This window comes from Xiphophorus maculatus, chromosome 1 (assembly GCF_002775205.1).
Source record: "Xiphophorus maculatus strain JP 163 A chromosome 1, X_maculatus-5.0-male, whole genome shotgun sequence".
NCBI lineage: Eukaryota > Metazoa > Chordata > Actinopteri > Cyprinodontiformes > Poeciliidae > Xiphophorus > Xiphophorus maculatus.
Genome location: NC_036443.1, coordinates 22,785,810 through 22,798,474, shown reverse-complemented (window position 1 = coordinate 22,798,474; position 12,665 = coordinate 22,785,810). Strand labels below are relative to the sequence as shown.

The 12,665-nt window shown below is 38.4% G+C and overlaps 1 protein-coding gene across 2 annotated transcripts in view; it reads left to right on the top strand.

Moving 5' to 3' along the window:
- scube3 (signal peptide, CUB domain and EGF like domain containing 3) overlaps positions 1-12,665 on the top strand; it is a 112,738-nt gene that overhangs the window by 33,795 nt on the left and 66,278 nt on the right. The window lies entirely within an intron of this gene.

The following is a 12,665-nucleotide window of genomic DNA, read 5'->3' as shown; positions in this document are numbered from 1 at the left end:
AATGCATTTTTAGATTAGTAATAATCTTGTCCTGACTTGACTGTGAACTCTTGGCTCCCTTGTGCTTTTGCCTTTCTCTCCCTCTATCTTCATCGCTTGTGTCTGGAGTATAAATTGGGACTATTTTCCAAGTCATTTAGCAGCAGCGTCCAGCGGCTCATGGATCATTTGTCGTACCATGGATCAACTACTGCCTTGCGTGCAGGTGTGTAATTGTAATCCGTGGTTGTCTGGCTGCTGCGTCAAAGTTGCATCTATCAAGCCCTTTGATAGTTTCTCAAAGTGAAACTTCCCCAAGCCAAGAGAATGTTTGTTATATTTTCACGTAAACCTGATTTCGGTCAGACAACTCACGTGTAAATCTTTCAGTACATCTGTCATCCAAACGCTTCCAGGTTCTTGTCACTTAAACGCCGTGCTGCTCAACATTGGATGATGAGCACTTCTCTACTTGACAATGTTTTTTGCATATCAGGAAGTGATGAGAAGTTCTCTGATCTCGGAGCCCAAGGGGCATGCTGGAGTGGTGGAGGGTCAGAAGCAGCAGCAGCACAGGCTGGTGCAGCATATAACATTCAAAGTGCAGCTGGAAGTTTTGAATCTTAAATAGATTGGCCAAGTAATTAGGGTATTCTTTACATATTCTGCAGAATGTGAGAGTCATCACATGTGATGCAGCAGCACATGTTGAGTTGACTGCTGGAAGTAGCTTGTAGCGGTTGCTCCATTTGTTGGAAAGTGCACGAGCCATTGTGGAAAAACTTTGAGATAAAGTTTGAGTCCTTTCATTTTTTTCTCAAAAAGAATCCTGATTCTGCCAAATTAGTAAACCTACACTTTATATTTACACCTAACTCACTGATATTACGCAAGGATTAAAGGGACATGTCATGAAAAACAACCCTTATGTTGCGTATGAAGACGCTTGCCTTTCCTTAAGAAATTAAAGTTCTTTTGGAAAGTGTTTCTATGCAGTTTGTTCATTCATTTATATACCCACAGCCCCTCCACCCATCTCTCCCCCTGTTCATCCATCTGTTTGCCCACCATCCATCTGTCCATCCATCTATCAATTCATAAACCCATACATCGGCCCATGCATCTCTCCTTCAGACCATCAATAGCAGAGGTGTCAAACTCCAGAGGTTCTGTGTCCTTCAAGTTTTTGATATATCCCAAGTCCAGTTCACCTGAATCAGATCACTAAACTGCACTCAGGTTCATGAGGAGGTAATTAAAGTCCTGCTAATCACCTAATTATGCAATTCAGGACACATGTAATAGTTGCAGAAGGTTGACCCTCTACAATTGGATTATGACACCTCTGTCATAATTTAGTCCATTCAGTCATCAAGCAGTCTGTTTATCCATCTATTACTTAGATTTAGTATTTATATCGTCAGAATAACTACAAAATTATTTAGGATTTTTGCTCAATGAGTAGAAACCCAATTTTAAAGAAGTGTCTTTTTCCTAAGAATTGAGTTCCTTAATACCTGCGCTCTGCACTGCTAAGGTAATAATCCTCAACACAAGCACAAGCGAGGAGAGGAAGCAATGCAGCAGAGGTTTCATGTTAAGACTCCAGCTTCCTTTTCCTGCTTTAAGCTCTTTTCTGGCCCCTAGAGAAGACTGGTATTCTTTGACCTGGGAATAGAGAGCCGAAGCAGATGGTTCCCACACAAGGTTAGATCCTCAGAGCCCAAAGCAGGAGAGGCACACCTGATTCCTAAGAGTTAATTCAATTTCGAGTTCGCAATCTTCAAAGTGCATTACCCCATGTTGTTCTTCCACAGAGCTGCATTGATTTGATCTCTACATTGCTTTGCTCTTTGTGGTCATGGTGCACTTTGAACTCAGAAGGAGGTACAATGCTTTTCTGTTCCAGGAAACAATATCTGTGACTGTCACTTAATTAACACAAGTTAGGACAGCGTACATGCATCCTTGTCTACTTCCTGCTGCATGTGCCTCACAGCTCCTGAAAATTGGATGGGTTGGCAGTGTAATAACATTGGGCGGTGGCAGAAGGCATTGAAGCGTGAAGCAGAACGCTCCGCTGTGTGCCTCACTTGGGGACGCTCTGGTTTCTGAGGTCTTCCCTCTGTCGACCCTGAACCCCCACAAAGATGTCAGAAAGTCAGCAAGGTGGAAACAATGCAATATCACAGCAGACCGCTTCTGTCAGCGTGGAGAGAGATGTCACTCACTGTATAATTTATTTCACACAGAGCTATTGTACCCGACAGGAAAAATGGATATGAACCCTGTAAAACTGTAAAGAGCAGATATTTTTGTATTTCAGAGACAAAAAATTAAGAAACAAAATCACATTTAGCATTTTAATGTGCCTTTTAAAGGAAGCAAGTTATTTTAAGACACACCTATTTCAAAGAAAAAGAGTTGTTTTTATTACAGTCAATAAAACAGGAAAGTATTTCCATCTATGTATAACAACACAACTTATGAAACAACACTCTCCTTAAATATTTTATGTTGATGACAGGATGTTGCTATGCAAAAAATAGCTTTTTACCAAAAATAGATTAAATGGTGCTTATTGGCAACATTTCTTTGTGTCTGAGCTTTTGAGATCCTTTCTCATCCCAACATATGTAGCATTAATTTAAAGTGACTTTTTTGGACTAAAGTTAATTATTATGAGAAAATTAATTGCATTTAACTCGTTAGACTTACTAATTTTGAGTGGCTTGAATAATTGTAGCATCGAAATAACATTTTTACATCTTCATTAGTATATTGCAAGTGACACATGTGAGACATTGAGTGTGTAGAGAAAAGCGAGACTTGCACAATTTCCTAACAAAGCTTTATGGTGACAGTTTGGAGAAATAGGAGGGCTGGCACCTGTGAGCATCAGAGTAATGATGCTTGTCAGAAGTGGAGCAGAAATTGTTTCAAATGTCACACTTTGTGTTTTCCCTCTGCATTGAAACACAGACAGACTTGGCTTTGACCAAGAGAGCTCTTCAGTTGTTCCAAAAGGTGCCGGTTTGACAAGTCTCCAAGCAACCGCACTCCTACTCAGACCATATTTCTCCTGACCTCTTCCTTATATCACCATTTAAATGTTCACTTTATAAACACAAATTAGAGCTGGAGACTTTGACCTTACTTCTTTTGTGTTAGGTGGAAATGTTGGTAATCATTAATGCCAGACTTCAGTTACTCAAATATAACAGCATGACTTTTCTGGAACTTGTGTTTGATTTTTTTCCCCCTTGTGTTTGATTTTTTTTTTTCTCTTTTAATCTGACAGTTCTTTTGTTTTTACATCATTTTTTTTAGACTTGAAAATGAGTATAACTATCTTGAGCTATGAGTTTGATCAAAACTGAAACAAAAAGTTGTCACAATTATGACTTTTTATTGCATATTTTTTATTCATGACAGAATTATGAGGAAATTAATTATTTAATTGCACCTATTCCATGGTGAAACTATAAAAAATATGTGCTTTTTTGAGTCTGAGGAAAAACTAAGGAATTAGTGTCAATTTAAACCAAAACACACATCCTCTTTGCAATGAAAACCAGATGCAGGAAGCCTGATCGGTTCCCCACCATAACACCAGCATCCCCACATTTATGACCTGTGTGTTTTGGTTAGGGTCCCACAGAAACCAAAATACACTCTTATCATTGCTAACTTGTCAGTCAAGCAGCTTAATATCATAAGCATCTGTATAGACAGCCTCTTTCCTCACAACCACAAATACGTTTCTGCTTTTATCTGGAGCTAAAAGACACAAATAAAGATATTTCTTTCAGTTCTGTAAAAAGAAATGCCACGGTGGTATACAGCCTGAGAGTGACTCACTTGGGAAAGCAAAGGCAGGCTTGAAATAGAAATTATAGATGTTTGACAAGAGTACCACCAGACCTGTGTCTCTGCCTTGTTTACTTGCATTCATCATTCTGCTCTGTCTCGTGTGGCTCCTCTGTCGCACAGGAACAAATACACACACCTTGGCAGGCCATATTCCTTTGATTTTTATTGACCGACACTGATTTGGTTTGTATTGATTGAAAAGGCTTCAATTCCCTCTGCAATCTATAGGGAAATGAATGTGCTTTTACTTTAACCTTCCCCAAAGACGCGACATGATCTATTACATAAAAGCAACCTTATGGGAGAAGCCTCTGAGGTATGGCTTTGAGATGGCAGGTAGGAAAAAAGTCACCTCCTTTCACTCTCTTCGCTTAATGGTTGTAATTGTACCGAGACATAGTGCTATGTAGGAAATTCGGATTTGTCTCGTTTGAAAAACTTTGCTTGGATGAGTTTTGCTGCAGCTTTCATAATCCCCAGAGATTAAATGAAAGGAAGCAGCATGCTGATGTATCATTGAACAGGTCCTGACAGCGAAAAGATCAGTGACCTTCATGCTGATTTCCTCTGCAAGGTTTTACATCCATTTGCCTCTCCTCCTGATGCAGCGAACAAAAGCTGCACACCTCTGACAGGAGCTCACACTTGAATGTAACTTTAAATTACTTTTCCTAGCCATATTCTCAATTTTTACTTGTCATCATATGCTTATGGGCATAGAAGTCTTTGAAATTTACCCCAGTATTAAAATAAATCTGTCCATTTTTTTAGTGTTGTCAAAACAAGATCAGAGAATAAGGTAATCTACCAAAGAATCTTTAGTGTAGCTATTAATTAATAGCAAGGCAATGATGGAATGACCCCTTCATAAGGAGGGTTCATAACCGTCAGGAGAAGAAATTTAAGGTACTATTATGATCAGGAAAACCTGAGCCGAAAGGCAAATCTTTCGATTTATTAATCAATTAATGTTTCAACATTTGGCCATGATTAGAAGATGTGGATCACGGCAGTTAGAGTGAAATCTCTGACACAAAGTAGCTAAAAAGTAAAATGTTTTTCCATTGGGTGAATTAGTTCTCACTTACTGTAAAATATTCAGAATATAGTAACTGCTCCTCCACACCGTGAGGAATCAGCTGAGTTGCCAAAACTTGTAGTCAAGTAAGAGTGGCAATACTTCAATATATTTTTACTCAAATAAAAGTAAAAAATAGACATCCAAAAAATACTGAAGAGTAAATAAGTACTTGGTAAAAAAGTCTGTTGATCATGTTCAAGTCATTTTATTGTTGTATCGTCCATCCACTGGGTTTAGCCACTTGTCCCTTATTAAAAACAACAATAACAAAAAATTTAATATCTACAGTAGTCAGTTCCATAGTGGGCAGTTTTTTATTTGTTTCTCTTTATTAAAGCAAAGCTAAAACATACTGAATTGTGACTTTTAAGATAATGTTTGTAGCAATCCATGGTCTGAGTACTGCTATAATCCTAGTTACAAACACATGTTGTCTTACCAAATATTACAAATGTATTTTGCAGCATTTAAAAATGCAGGTTTGTGACCAGTTTCTGATTTACAGTGTAAGATTTTACCTGCCATTACCAGTTTTACTTGATGCCAGATTCTCTTTAAAACCCAAAGGAATATGTCAACCCCAGTATTATTTAGAATGTTTCTGCACAGTTCCTGATGACATTGGTCATACTGCATATGCAAGAGGAGTTGGGGTAAAACTGCTCATTTTTTATACTAAAGCACAGACAGAATCACACCAGCTGATTTTTAAACCGTCTTCAGGACTGTTGAGAATTAATTATTCTGTGTTTTTTCCTTCTATCTCTTTTAGCTAGTTGCTAAGCTAAGGCTAAGCTAAACCTAAAGGAAATCACATGTTAGGAAATCCAAATGAGAGCTGGGGTAAGGGATGACACACTAGATAACGCTCTCTTTGGGGCGTAGCTCAGAGAGACAAAGGGAATGGGAAACTCTTGTGGGGTGCCTTTTTTTTTTTAGCTTTACTAACTGCAAGCTATGGTCTCATGGTGTACTCCATTCAGCCTTAACAAGCTGCAGATAGCCCATCTCTACACATGCCAAATAAAATACATCTTCTTTTATCTTCAGTGCTCACTCTGACTTATGTTTAACACATCACTGATATGGAAAATTGTTAATTTTAAGTCTTCGCTCAGTGATAAGATCTATGCTGAAGAACTATCAAAATGACAGAGTAGCTCTTAATTATGATTGATTCACTGATTGAGAAAAGATCAGATTGTTTTTATTATTTCTGACTGGCTGATTGGTCCAGACCAATCAGGCTGAAAATTATTCTGCTTTGGTCAGCAACCAATTTATCAGTGCATCTTTGACATTATTTAATAATCAGTAATCCAGCCGTTTTCTTTAAAAAAATTCTTTTTGTCTTTGCAATCATAAATTGTGCCATTTTCTTTTTTATTGTGAAGTTTTTGTATTGCTGGAACCATGTTCTTCTATGTCATTTATTTAGTAAGTTTCAGCAAATTGCTTTCATTTAGTAAAAATTTTCATGTTCGTAATCTCTTGAAGTTTTAGCCTGAACTGAAAATAATGTTATTTGGTTCAGGTCGCTATAGCGGCACAATGGCTGAGCTCTTACAAGTAGTTTCACAGCCAAACAATGAAAAGCTATTCCTGACGCCGCATGGAATCGGATAATTCTTGTTCATTTCTGACAACCTCATGGACGACAAGTCTGCCGGAGCTGACAAGAAGAAAAAAAATGTTTTTGCAAGAAGTCTCCCTGTGAGTGAGAACAGATTAAGCAGCACTGGGAAGAGTGGAGTAATGCTGCATAGTTGGAATACAAGTGTAGTTTTCTAAAAACAATCAATTGTTTGTGGTTTTCTGACTTTGGAAACAAACTGCTTTGCAGATTTTCGCAAGAATGTACAGATGAGTGAGACACGCAATCATGTTCACATGCAACAACCCAAATCACATTGTTAAACCACTCATCATTATTACATACATATACATTGGAGCTATGAGTTGTTTTATTGTTTAGGCTAACATAAACTGTCAGGTCTTTGAGTGAAAATGTGAAATTGACAAACACAGCTATAACACAGCAGAAAGCAAAAAATGTGCTTTTCATAATCCCCTATTAAAAATAACTTGCAAAGACAAAGGTCTTTACGTTGCAATGTTACATTAACAATGGTATAGTCAGTTGATACCATTGTTTATATTTAACACACAGTCTGCTATTTATTAGGCATATTTTACATTTAAACGCAAGAGGAAAATTAGCTCAATTTAATGATGTGCAACCAGAAGGTTAGATTCAAATGCAACTTATCTCAGTAAGCAGATACTTTGTATTTGTTGTGACATGCACAGACTCTGGTGCCTCTCCACAGCTCAGAGGAAAGGGACTAAAGTGATGAGTTACAGGATAAATCTGAGATTAGAGTATTAGTTGGCTGCTGAAGGCTACCAACTCTCTCGCAGGTTTGCTCAGCCCCATCCACCATGAAATGAACATTTCCAGCTGAACCCACCGGCGGGGCTTTAGGAGTGGGAAACTCAAGCCTTAGACTGGGCTTAAGGTTGTAAGCATGCTGTAGACTGGAAGCCGTCAGACGTCAAGGCAAGGCCTCTTGTCCTCTTGGCAAAGCGATGGCCACTCAAATACTTATCCTGGGGTATTGTTGTTTAAATGCTTCCAGACTCGCTTTGGAGAAACAGTGAAATTCCAGTCTGGATGTTTAGGAAAGAGTTTAGACTTGGAAAGTTTATGCCAACTCATCAAATTTGGTACCTGGGAGTCTGCCTTGGTTGTAGAACCAGAAAAATTGATTTAAATCAAGTATTTGCTTCGTATTTTTATTTGTAAATGAAAATCAACAGCTAGCAGATATTTGGATTTGCATAGCAGATGTGAACAAGCTGCGTGTAAATAAACTATGGGCGAGATAGAGGTGAGATGCTGGGACTAATAAAAGGTTTGAAGCGGTTTTTAACCATGAGTCTGATCAACTTTGAGTTTCCTGCTGATGAAAAATCAGGATTTTATGTTACTTAATACATATGCAAATAACAGGTTTCATTGTGGGTCTGAAGATAAAATGTAATGATAAAGGAGCATTTGGCCATATTTAGTCAGGTTAGAGTATAAAAGTATTGTGCAAATAAATGTTAGTTAAATCAAAGTAAGTCATATCCCAGAAAGATTTAGGGTTAAGATGTTTTTGTTATAAAATTTGTTTCTAAAATGAAATGAGACAGTCATCTTTTGAAATGTAATTTAAATCAATCTAAAACAACAAGAATTTAATATTGATGAGCTGCAAGTCTTTCAGTTTGAAAGACCTACTTGCCATGACCCTTTTCTTTCTCATTCTGGACGCATCAAGAATGTTAATTTTACTTCCAATTAGAAGAATCTTGTTTCCAAAATTAAAAATTACTTTAACGATACATCTGCCAGCAATCTGAAGTGTACGTCAAACTAATGTACAAAGGATTTATCAGTTTCAGGAATAGATATCATCATATCATTTAATTAATTATCAGTATGATGGATATGCATCATCAAGAGGCAGCTAATTTATCATATAATTTAACGGAGCAGCAATCATGTTTAATATAGTTATCCAAATGTTTTGTTAGTCAACAATATTTACATTTTAACTGAATTTGCGTGAATATTCAGGAAATGGCATTGTCAATCATAAATAATTCCTTTATCCAACTAGAGAAACTGAATTTTCAGAATATATTGTAGCTGATTAAAACTTAATCAGTCAATCAACCTTTGAGGAAAGTGGTTTAGTGGAAAGCTTTGAGTCAGCCTGACATTAATTTGAGTTGAAAGTTTGGGAAAGGAAATGGAGAAATGAAGTCAGTGGGGGCTGACTTTCGATCCAGCTGCTTGGCCACCACTGAACTGTCAGAGATATAATGTAACAGATAAGCTGAAGACTTACTGTGGTTCGAACTCAGCTATGGTATCACCGCTCTCTCTCTCATCTAATTTTTTTCCTCAGCAGGTGCTACTCCTATTCCACCCCTTTGCTCAGCTCACAGGGAATATTTTGACACAGTGTTACATCTCTGATCTGACAGTCATTCTGCGCAAGGGAGGAACTGACCAGTTTATTTGGTTCAGGTTGTAGGATGAAATGGACATGAAGGAAAAGATGATTTTAAAGAGAACTACAGAGCCTTTCATATGGGTAAAGAGAAAAACAAGTTTGTGCATGTGTTGTTCATATAGCATTTCATACGAATGGCGATATAAAGTATGATAGATGAAAATAAAAGAACTGATATATTAAAAACACTGAAATATACATTATTTAAAAAAACAAAAATGTATGAAATACACAAAATATGTCAACAACCAGTAGTAAAAATGTAAGCATCACCTAAAAAGTAACAATATACTGCATGTCAACAAATCAAATGCTAAAACATAATAGAATTAAGCCGATATTTAACCGTCAGTAAACAGCTAATCCTAGTTTAAAATGGCTGTTTTAAACCTCAGGCTTTCAGATTGGTGGTTCCAGCTTTGAGGAACAGAAAGTAAATTCTGCCTCCACTTGTTTAGTTCTGGTCCAAGAAACACTAAGTGAGCAGTTCTCAGAGGACCTGAGAAGTCTGCATGGTTCATAACTGACCAGCAGTTGCTTGAATGATTTTTACAGAGTTCGATTCTCTTGCTGTTCATTTAATGTCGGACTTATGTGTCTGTCAGGTCTTTATGGCATGGTTTCACAGCGGCAATAAGTCAAGCTGTCTGGCATCTTCCATTATACAGTGTGACAGAAGTTTATGTCAAGATTTTATACGATCCAATTTGCACAGTGTGACATGTTAAAGTACCATACAATTTCTTAAATCATCAACAGTCAATCTATCATCCAACCAGACAACTACACTGGCCCAAAACTAAAAAACTGTTTCTTACTGCAAAATACGGGTCTAAAATGATGAAACTACAGGGTGTGAAGTTTAAATACCTTTCTAACCTCTCAGGCCTGTTATAATAACTCAAACCCAAACTGCTAGATGGTTCTTTTGCAAGCCAGGATTCACTTTGAGAAAAAATATCTTCATATTAGAAAAGCTGTGCCACTATCTTATTGTTATTGTAAACATTTGCTACAACATTGAATGATAATATTGAAATATTTTCTGTTTCTTGGTTAGCTTGGGTTATCAGTCACTTGCTTAGCATGTTGTTATCTTAATAAAACTGATATGGCGGTACTAATTTCTCGAATCTATATCGCTGTGATGAACTCTACTCTGGGCATTTCTAAAACTTTCTCTCACATCTAATTATAAAGACATTGAAAAGTTGTTTTTAAAACATAATGATTTAAATCTTGGTATTCCTTGACACCTTTTTATTTCTTCCATCCCTTCACCTCTTGCAAGCGAAATGCCAGGGGAGGACGGTGTCTGTCCACTCACCTCCTTGTCTATGGTCTGTCTGGACCACAGAGACATTTCTGAGACCAAGCAGTGGGATGGATGCACAGACAGCTTTGATGACAGATAGCTGCAGTTTTTCACTTTCTGGCCTCAAATAAAAGTCGGAGTCAGCTAGAAACTCCCGCAAAGTCAGTGAACCCTCTAAAAAAAAAAAAAAAGAGGGAGAGAATGAAAGAGTTGAGTATTTCTCCAAAATAAGAGTTCAGGAGTTTTTGTAAGGCAACCACCATGTTTACATGGCTCTAAAGCTCTGCGCGAGGCCAAATGTTATATATACAGCCAAGGCTATCTGAAAAACCAGCGGACATGGCCTCCGCAAATACAACCAATCTCCTAATCTCTCTCAGTTTGAATTCTCCTTTTCCTCTCGTCTCCTCAAATGAAATAAGGTTAGAGCAGAGGCTTGTCTCATTTTTCAGGAGTGAGACAGCTCTTTTAACTTGATTAAAATGTTTTTCGTTTCTCTCCGGCCCTTTAGAGAATTCTTAAAAACTGTCTAAAGCCCAAATAACATGAGCACTTCTTCAAGCCATGCCAGAACCCCTTTCCGCTTAGAAATATTTGCTTTGGACGCCAGCCTTGCCCAGCACACAACACAGGCAATTATGGGAGCTATTTAAACAAGGGAGATCTACTGACAGCCGACGCCTCATTTGGAGGGATGAAGGAATCAGGAAATGAAACCTTCATTGATGCACTGAGGGTATGGAAAGAGAAATCCCCTTGGGGCCCCGTCTGTGGCCGTTTGCGTATCTCATGGGCATTTTGAGTGTTAATACTTGCAGCATTTGTTTAACATTTATATGTTTGGATTTTTTAAAGTTTGTGATTGTGTTTAAAGGAAAATCAGGCAGAGACTTTATGCATATATTGCAGGATTTTTTTTTTCTTGCTGGAGGTTTGTTGTTACCTACTCAGTTTATCTCCAAAGGTGCAGCTGCAGTTTGCTGGCAGCTTCCAGGGTCCTTTCTCCAGGGACCATAAGTAGCTCCCTTTTTCTTTTAGTGTCAGTCTCACTGTCTTTCTCCTTCTGGAGAACTCTCCTTCACCTGGCGGTAGAGTGACACTTTTCCCATCAGCCTCAGCAGACAGAACACACTGTTTTTAGTGGGACAGAGACAATTTTGATGACTGGATGTGAGAGCAGGACAGAAAACCTGGCAGTCTGACGAGGGTGATAAGTGCTGCTACCTGTCACTGACCTTCTCGTCAACTCATTCTTCTTAGAATGCTGCATGTGTCGTGACACTGTGATTAATTGAGCTTTTAAACAGAAAAAGAAAACAAGAAGAGTGATGTTTTATTTCTGTCTCCTCCTGAGATGAGAATTCCCCAGAAAGAAAACTTGATCCAGAGGTTTTCTCAGACTGGACAAATAGACAGTAGATTAGTTTCGGATGACATTTTAATAACATTAATCATAATATAAAACTTGTGTATACAACAGTTTTATTTATTTATTTATTTTAATCATGGATAAAGTTGCAGTATTTCGGGTTGTTCTCAAATGGGAGTTGGAGATAGATTAGATTAATTTGGACTTTGTAAGCTGAGTTTTTTTCTGATTTGTCGTGGTGGAGAGAGAGCTGAACAAAAAAGTGAAGCTCTCAGTTTACTGCTTTACCTGTGGTCATGAGATTTTGATCGTAGCCAAGAGAATCCGATCCCAGATACAAAGGTCAGGGATCTAAGACCAAGATGGAGGCTCAGCGTCTCTCCAGAATCTGCTCTTTAGTGGTTTTTTATCTATTCATTACTGGACTTTTTTCCCCGAATTGCACAGCGTTGCTGCGCTACAGCAGACATGAACTTCTGGACATTTGGAGCTACAATTTTGACTCTACGATCGCCGATCTCCGACTAATCCCAGAGATCTCCAGAACACCGGAGGCTGCTCACTTCTCCCGGCTGGGTGGAAGTGTACGCAGGCCGCGACGAGAACGTAAACAAAGGCGGGGTAAGCGTGGAGGGGTGCGAGCTAGGCTAAAGCTAACACCACACGGGCTCCCTTTACCCAGCCTTTTCCTCGCCAATGTCCGTTCTCTGGCTAATAAAATGGACGAGTTACGACTATCCATCACGACTGACAGACGGATTATGGACTCAAATGTCATGTTTTTCACCGAAACATGGCTAAACTACAGCTGCCCGGACAATGCTATCCAGCTAAGTGGATGCCACACACCGAGCCGACAGGACAGCAGATGACTCCGGCAAGACCAGAAGCGGAGGTTTGTGCATTTATATTAACAAAGCTTGGTGCACAGACTCTGCTACTACCGAGAGTCACTGCTCACAGAATGTGGAGTTTTTAATG